The 9,466-nt window shown below is 40.5% G+C and overlaps 1 protein-coding gene across 1 annotated transcript in view; it reads left to right on the top strand.

Annotated features, from left to right (window-relative positions):
- ZBED5 (zinc finger, BED-type containing 5) overlaps window positions 1–9,466 on the top strand; it is a 43,360-nt gene that overhangs the window by 14,765 nt on the left and 19,129 nt on the right. The gene's annotated exons all lie outside the window — the stretch shown is intronic.

Here is a 9,466-nt window from a genome sequence, read left to right as displayed (position 1 = left end):
AAATTAATAAGCATAACGCAAATAAACCTATTTTTCTTGATCTCCAAAAGTGAAATATTTCCTGTTGCGCACACCAAACAAGTCAGTACAAGACTAATGATGTGGCAATCGGCTGCTAAAATATTCGCTGCTAGTATTAGTGGAGAGAAATGGTGCCCCTACGCATAAGGCGCGTAAGGAAAATGAATGCAACACAATTATAGTAATCAGTCATTAGCGAACGTTGTAGTTCATTATTAATAATTATGTGTAACAGGATATTGTAAAATTTAAGTTATGAAATTTTTATTAAAACATTTCTTACATACCGTTAGATTGGCTGGGCCGCAGAAATATTCGTTGTGGGCTGCATGTGGCCCGCAGGCCGCGAGTTTGACATGCTTGCTCTAAAGGACGCAATGAGGCTGTTTCCAGTAGTGCTGAATGAAGCCAGAGGCTGGAACCAACTGCCATGCTGGGGTGAAGTTCCCCTGCAGGTAAACTGCCCTGCAAGCAACACTAACAAGCACAGCAAGAATGGGAAATAGGTTCTCCCCTCCTCCTGCTTTCCAATCTCCCTCTAGTGCCCCCTATTGGCAGAGCAAGCTGACAAAAGAATCTGGGAAACATTTTGTAGAGAGCTAGCCCCACAATCCCCAGAGTACAGAGAAGAATTTGGAGCTAAGAGACAATAGGTAAATGATTGGCATAGAGGGTGTTTATGTCCAGTGTTTCTCTTTGACTAAGAGGGGTTTATCCCAGGAATACAAGATTAGATTAACATTTGAAAATCAAGTAAAACAGCGATTTTCATCTCATGGCACACATAAACTAATTACTAATTCTTTGGCACACCAAAAATATATTATATTTTTTGCCGATCTGACAAAAAATAGATATAATTCTGATTCATTCACATTGGACTGCTATTGCTGTGTTGGTTGTTGTCATTTTTTTATTTGACAACCTAAGGGAAAAGAGGTCAGTACTCCTGACTAAATAGCTATTGCATGCTATAAAATTTTTTGTGGCATACCAGTTGAAAATCTCTGAAGTAGGACATAGTTTTTCATAGATTATTAAGCTTACAGTTTTTTAAATTTCAAGTGTAAGGTCTTAATAGTTTGGCTATTTGTGGAAAGGTTGATAAACTTATAAAAAGACACTTAACCTTATTAATCAAGAAAATGCTAACTACAGTGAGAGTTTTAAATCTATCAAATTGCAAATTTTAGACTGACAAATATATACAAAATAATGTTGGCACAGATACGAGAGATAGGCTCTCTCATGTGCTATTTTATGGAAGCTGCCTCTTGTTTGCCTCCCTTGGGGATCAAGCCTGAAACCCAGGCATACGCCCTGACTGGGAATCCAACGGTGACCTCCTGGTTCATAGGTCGACACTCAACTACTGAGTCACACTGGTCGGGCTAGAACTTGAATTCTTGATATAAATATAATTTCTGCCCTCCACCCACTGGTACAGGCTTTGCCAGGCACAATTTAACACATATTCTTTACAGCTTAAAATTTAAGCCAATGTTTCCACATAAGGAATCTAACCCACAGAAGTACACCCACAGATGCACAAAGATATATACACAGGATTTTTATTGTAGCATTGTTTCTACAAGGAAGATTTCTTCAAGGCATATAGATAAGGGCTAAACATGGTGCAGAATAATTTATAAAATATGTATATCAAATAATTATATACATGTGCATGTGTAAATTATATATAGATGTGTACATATATGTATATACAAAAAGCATTAACTGTGATTACCTTTGGTGAGTGAAGGAAATGGGAGGGATGGAAGGAGATAAAATGAGATTATACTTATTTTTTGTTCAATTCAGCACATAAAAATTATATTAAGAATAATTTCTTGTGAAATGTTTGTAACTACAACTTTTTAAAAGAATATATGCTTCTTGGGAGGCACTCAAAGCTTCTCAGAGAAATGATACTGCATAAATCCAAGACACTGGTATTACCATTGTTGTTACTATCAGTATCCTCACCCTTCACAACTATAACACTGATATGCCTTTCATCAGAGAAATTTAAACAAGATTTACAAATAGAGGTTCATTTATTCACAGAACACGCCTTTGAAGCAAGGCTATAATTCCAAAATACAGACATAATAAATGACTTGCCCAGATTTTCAAACAAGTCAGGAAATGATCCAGGGCCAGGATTCCACTCTTGTACAAATAAATGTGTACATACTGGTTCTCAGCACAGCACCATAAATAACCCTATCCCTGGCATTTCAGTCTCTCCCCAAGTAATTGAGTGTTTAAATGATGTGCAAACCTTCACTGTGGCTTTAAAAATTGTCTATGTCTGGCATTCTTTTTAAAGGAGTAGCTTTTAAAAGTTTAACATTAACCTTCCTAGGAAAGTCAGAGAATAATACTAGTCTTCACCTTCTATAAAAGGACAACCCTAAAAGAATATTGTGCTTTTCGAAATAACAGCTCTGATCATACTATTTAGCCTAAGATCATTAACTTAGCAGGATTATTCTAAAATGCATTATCTTAATTATGAAAACTTTCTAAAGAAAAGACACAGATCAACTTCCTCAGCTTCCTTATTTGTAAAATAACAGGGAGGTATTCTTATTCCTCCCTGCTTAACTAATTGAATTGTCTTGAGGCTCAAATAAAAGATTGAAGGTGTTCTATAAAGTCTAAGTTCCAAGTAAAATATTATGTGTGTATGAAGCCTGAATTCTTTTTTTTAAATATATTTTTATTGATTTCAGAGAGGAAGAGAGAGATAGAACTTCAATGATGAGAGACAATCACTGATCAACTACCTCCTGCATGCCCTCCACTGCGGATCGAACCAGCACCCCAGGCATATGCCCTGACTGGAATCAAACTGTGACCTCCTGGTTCATAGGTCAATGCTCAACCACTGGGCCACACTGGCCGGGCTGGAACCTGAATTCTTTATACAAGTATAATCCCTGCCTCCCACCCATCCCAATGTGAGAAAACATCTGATTTGCCAAATTCAAGGCCTCTCAATTAGAAGCCTATTTTTTTTCTAGACCAACAGGTCTCAACTGCAGTGTCTAGAAAAGGAGTGTGTGGCATTTATTTGTGCAATATGTCACAATTTAAAGTGACAGTGTCTTAGGCCTTTTATAAAGAGGACTAGAGGCCCGGTGCACGAAATTCATACACTCAGTGGGGGTGTCCCTCAGCCTGGCCTGCACACTCTCGCAGTCCGGGAGCCCTCAGGGGATGTCTGACTGACAGCTTAGGCCCACTCCCCACCCGCTCCTTGTGGGGAGCAGGCCTAAGCCGGCAGTCGGACATCCTTAGCACTGCCACAGAGGCAGGAGAGGCTCCTGCCACCACTGCTGTGCTCGCCAGCCATGAGCCCAGCTTCTGGCTGAGCAGTGCTCCCCCTGTAGGAGCGCACTGGCCACCAGGGGGCAGCTCCTGCTTGAGCATCTGCCCCCTGGTGGTCAGTGCACTTTATAGCGACCGGTCATTCAGCTATTCGGTCAATTTGCATATTAGCCTTTTATTATATAGTATTATGCTAGAATGTTACTCAGTGCAATGGCTGCCACAGTACTTTTCTGAGTGGACTGCCCTATCCTTCAGCTTCTGCTTCTCACATAATCTTTCCTAAACCACAGCCAGAGCTGAATTAAAAGGTGGGCAATTGGGCAGTTGACCAAATCATTAATCTGTAGAAACTATAGGGCACTAAAATATCACTCAAATAATTAGTAACTATAGAAACAATTAAGGTTTCTACAGGCAAATTCTTACACAGTTGAGAGAATATAAATTTGCCCCTGCTTGAAATACTGTACAGCAAAGTAGAAACTAAAAACAATATTATTAATCTAACATCTATTAGATACCTATTACATACCAGTCCCTATAGCACGTGCTTTACCTATATGATTCCATTTAAACCAAGATATTATTGTATATTATTATTTTCAAACCTATTTTTCTGATGAGGAGGTTGAGATGTGTCCAAGACTGCACAAGAAGCAAATGATAGAGGTACAATTTGAAACCAATCTTCCTCCAGGATCTGTACTCACTATACCTCACAGCCTTCCCCAAGTCTAGCTAAGCCTGTCATAGGTTTTTGTGTCTTGCATTTATATAGGAACAATTAGACAAAATTCATCAGGCAGGCTAAATCTGAAACCAAATAATTCATGGATAGTGCTGTTGGCCAGAAATCAGTGATCCATTTTAGAATACAAATTTCAAACCTTTCAATGAGTTTTCAAATAATGTGTCTGATTCAGAAAAATTGCAAAAGAAAAGTGAAAAGAGAATAGAAACTATAAAAAAGAGAAATATATTGCCAAAATTTTTCAAAATATTGACACTGCTTAGGCATCTGTCTATAATATTAATTGAAAATTAAGTTTCTCATTGCCTCATCAAATAATTGTTGAACAAAAATTTAAAGAACATTTTTGAAAGTGCAGCAGTGAAAACTCAATTGTAAATAACAGATTTAACTCTAGCTAATTTAAACAGAAAGGTTTTACAAGGAGGAATTAGGAATTTATAAAATCACTAGAAGGGTTAGTGGAACAGAGTTGACGCTGCACTTCCAGGAACAACTTCCAGACAATACTGTAGAACTGATTCAACATGGGTACCATGCTTATCACACTTATGGAGCTGGGGAATTAGGAAGCCATCTCCATAGCTACTGACTCTGCCATAATCTGAATCATTAAACTAGAGGTCCTGTTCCCTGTCTCTCATCACCATGAAATTTAGAGACTGAACAATGCTGGGACCTTGGCTCAAGCTGTCTCAGAAAAACCAACATCTGCCAACAGAAATGACAAAAATACAGTGTCTACCTCAGAATGCTCACTTTTACCTTCCATATCTCACTAAGGTACATCTGTTTTATAGAAACTAGGCTTCATGAATCCAAGCTAAAGGAGCTTCTGGGAAACGTAGTCTTTAGGTTTCCAGACTCAAGCAATAAAACTTGAGTATATCAATCTATGATGTCAGCTACATCAGACACCAAATTATTAGAGCCAGCCTAGAGCACCCACCCATCTTGTTCCACCCTGGGACATAAAGACAGACAGCCCACCCAAATGTTGGCCAGTGGTAGCTGACCTGATGAAAAAACATTTCTTGGAGCCAGATTTCTCTCAGGATTTTGGGATTGGGACACTGAAGAATTGAGTCAATAAACAGAGGGCTTTTTAGATTTTAGGTTAAGTAGATTTGGAGTTGGAATGATGACCGGTTGTGTGTGAACAAATAGCATTATACACATATTCGTTGAGAAATATGAAGGTAAATACCAAAAGAAATGACATATGTTAAAATTTGAAGAAGGGGCCAAGGAATTTCTTTTGTTGTTTATAATCATTTTGCTATTTGAACTTTTTAACTTTATGCTTGTATTGCTAGGATTAAAAATTAAATTAATAACTAAACAACCAAATGAATGCCCCAAACTTGGGCCTTTAAGCCATAACAACTAACTTACACATCACAGCACCACTAGCTGAAGGGAGGGAGCTCCAGACAATCTAGTCCTTACTTGCCTCACTTCCCACCTAGCACCTCCACTGCTTTAAAGTTGGGGAGAGGGGGAATTTTATATCCAAACCAGATTCTGAGAACTTTGAATGCCAAGCCAAGGAGTTGATCACTCCAGCAATGGGGATAGCTATAAGTAAAGAATAACTTTAATGTAAGCAGAGTGCTTGCTTAACTGTGTACAAGATAAATTTAAAAGAGATTGACAGCAGCCAGGAGATTGGTTAGAAGATTAAAAAGAGGATCCTGAACTAAGTTGATGACAATGGAATTGGAGAGAAAAGGTTGGACAAAGAGATATAACAATAGAGTAAATTTAGTATCTTCCAATTTTCCAGAACCCTTTCTTTTAGGGACTACCCCCTCGCCCAGTCCATGAGATTTTGGTGGTGAATTAGGATAAACTCATGTTCTCAAAACTAAAGAAGATACATGTCCCAGAGTGGCCAGTGTCCTTCCATGGACAGGGTTTTGATTCACAGACATAACAAAAAGTGAATCAAGACCTTTCTGGAAACCTTCCTCCCAATGCTACTGGGGAAGATGCTCTCCTTCACCATAAATTTTGGGATGCCAGAGTTCATCATGCTGCCATGCAGAGAGGTCCTATCAAAACAGAGTCACACAGAGCTCTGATAACATCATTTGAACCACTGAATCCCTCCAAACCTGTACAGATCAATTTTTTGGTAATGTCAGCCAAAAAGTTAATTTTCTTGCTTATGGATTGGATTTCTGTCATTTGCAACAGAAAGAGGGTTTATTAATAGAGTCAAAGATGGCTTAATTTACATATCAACAAAAAATTTACAGTGTATCTACCAAATGAATAATTTAACATCAAGTACAATGGGAGATAAAAAGGAATTTTAAGGCATGCCCCATACACCCTGGGATTTATTCCAACTTTGTCACCAATTACCAATGTGACATCAGTCATGTGATAGCTCTGGGATTCATTCTTTTCTTCCTTTAAAATGTGGGAACAGGGCAGACAGGTGTGGTTCAGTGGCTGTATCTACCAAATGAATAATTTAACATCAAGTACAATGGGAGATAAAAAGGAATTTTAAGGCATGCCCCATACACCTTGGGATTTATTCCAACTTTGTCACCAATTACCAATGTGACATCAGTCATGTGATAGCTCTGGGATTCATTCTTTTCTTCCTTTAAAATGTGGGAACAGGGCAGACTGGTGTGGTTCAGTGATTGAGCGTCTACCTATGAACCAAAAGGTCATGGTTCGATTCCGGGTCAGGGCACATGCTTGGGTTGCAGGCTCGATCCACAGTAGGGGCATGCAGGAGGCAGCTGATCAATGATTCTCCCTCACCATTGATGTTTCTATCTCTCTCTCCCTCTCCCTTCCTCTCTGAAATCAGTAAAAATATATTTTTTTTAAAAAAAGGACTTTCTGCCCCGCTCAGGGGGCCTAGTGTGCACAGCAGATGGCCTCCAGCTGTTAGCTCACTTTTGGTCTGCCTCAGCTGCAGTCCTGTCCCTCCCAGGGCCCACAGATGCTAACCAGCAAAGGGAGGAGTATAAAGGCTGGGTGGCAGTGGGACACTCTGACCTACAATACTAGGTCCAGAGCTCCCTGTCTCATCATCTGCTTCTGGCAAACCTAATTGCACCCCAAATGAACTCATGCAACCAACATGAACAGAATTACCATCTCAGACCTCTTACAACTAACTGAAGCTGCAAATGTGGAATATCAGTCAAAATTCTTGTCACTGCTTCCAGTGATGATTTTACCTGAATCCTGGAGACAAACCAAGTTCCTTTTTTATTTTTTATTCAGGGACATTTTTATTTTATTACTCTTTATTGTTGATAGTATTACATATGTCCCCTTTTCCCCCCATTGACCTGCTTCGAACCCTTTACCCCAGGCCTTCACCACCCTATTATCTGTGTTCCTGGATTATGTATATATGCATACAAGTTCATTGGTTGATCTCTTCCCACCTGCCCACTCTCCCCTGCCTTCCCTCTGAGGTTTGACAGTCTGTTCAGTGCTTCTATGTCTTTGGATCTATTTTTGTTCATTAGATTCCACATATGAAATCATGTAATACTTATCTTTCTCGGGCTTATTTTGCTTAGCATAATGCTCTCCCGGTCTTTCCATGCTGTTGCAAATGGTAAGAGTTCTTTCTTTTTTACAGCTGTGTAGTATTCCGTTGTTTAGATATACCAGGTGTGTGTGTGTGTGTGTGTGTGTGTGTGTGTGTGTGTGTATTCTTATTGATTTCAGAGAGTGGAAGGGAGAGGGAGAGGGATAGAAATAGAAACATCAATGAAGAGAGAGAATCATTGATCAGCTGCCTCCTGCACGCCCCCATTCTGGCAGGCATGTGCCTTTGACTGGAATCAAACCCGGGACCCTTCAGTCCGCAGGCTGACACTCTATCCACTGAGCAAAACAAGCTAGGGCTAGTTGTACCAGTTTCTAATCCACTCATCTGCTGATGGGCACTTAGGCTATTTCCAAATCTTAGCTATTGTAAAATTGCACTGCTATGAACATAGGGGTACATATATTCTGTCAAGTTCCTTTTTAATGGCCTACCTGCTTAGCCAAAATATTATTGTAGCCTTATCCACAATAGTTTTCTAAGTTTGCATGCACACACCCTACCCAGACACACATGGCTTGAAGTTCCCACAACCAGCACTGCATCTAATCTAGGTAGGTTCTATCACCAATTACCTTTGGGAACCTGGGCAAGTTATCTACCAATCTGTGCCCTATTTCCTTATCTGTAAAATAGGGATAATTATCTGATAGGGTTGCTGTGATGAGTAAATGAGCTATTACATTAAAATGTGTGTAGAACAGCCCTGGCCTGTGTGGCTCAGTTAGTTGGGTATTGTCCTGTGCACCAAAGGGTTGCCAGTTCAACCCAGGTCAGGCCACACGTCCCAGTTGCAGATTCCTGATAGGGATCCTGCAGGAGGCAGCCAATTGATGCTTCCTTCTCACATTGATGTTTCTCTCTCTCTCTCTCCCTTCCTCTCTGAAATATACAAACATTTAGGACCAGCCTGGCCGGTACGGCTGTGGTTGAACTGGACCTATGAACCAGGTCACCCTTGGATTACAGTCAGGGCTCATGCCCCGGTTGTGAGCTTGACCCCCATTGGGGGTCATGCAGAAGCAGCCCATCCGTGATTCTCTGACCTATGATTCTCTCTCATCATTGATATTTCTCTCCCTCTCCCTCTCCCTTCCTCTCTCTGAAATAAAAACATTTTTAAAAAATTTAGGAGCAAATGTTTGCTATTATCAATCCTAGGAAATCATCTATGCAGCAGTCCTGAAAATTGTGTTCAATTAAGGGTTAAGCTTTTTTCCCCAATGCCTATGAAATGTATTCACATATCAAAGGAGCATTTTTAAGAAAAATAAAAACTGCCCTGGCTTTTGACTACCAGTTGGGTACTTGCTGTCATTGGTGCAGTGCCTGAAAACATGATCCAATTTTCATTTACCTATTTCTATGGGGCCTCGAAAAGCTAAAATATTGCCAACATTGGGACCTATAGTTTAATGTACTATAACAATCCTCCCCCAAGAAATGTAAATATTTCAAAGTGCCGGTTTGAAAAACCGACTCCACGGATCTCACACAAAATGAAAATACACAACCCGCAGGCTTCTGCGATGTTGTTTTTAAAGAGAGAGGGAGTGGGGCTGCGGTTAAAAACCCGAACGCTGGGGCCAGCAACCAGTTTCCGAGACTGGCCGGTGGGTGCGGGCGGCGGGCGCTCCTGGGGGAGGGGTGCCGCTGGCGAGAGATGCCAGGACAGCAAGCCGACTCTCTCATCTCTCCTGTGGGCACCGCGGGGACGCCGCTGCCCCTACCCGCTCCTACGGGCGCCTCTCCGGCCCCATTGG

Source organism: Myotis brandtii, unplaced genomic scaffold, assembly GCF_000412655.1.
Source record: "Myotis brandtii unplaced genomic scaffold, ASM41265v1 scaffold422, whole genome shotgun sequence".
Lineage (NCBI taxonomy): Eukaryota > Metazoa > Chordata > Mammalia > Chiroptera > Vespertilionidae > Myotis > Myotis brandtii.
Note: the sequence above shows the minus strand (reverse complement) of the source record. Positions and strands in the feature narration are given on the sequence as shown.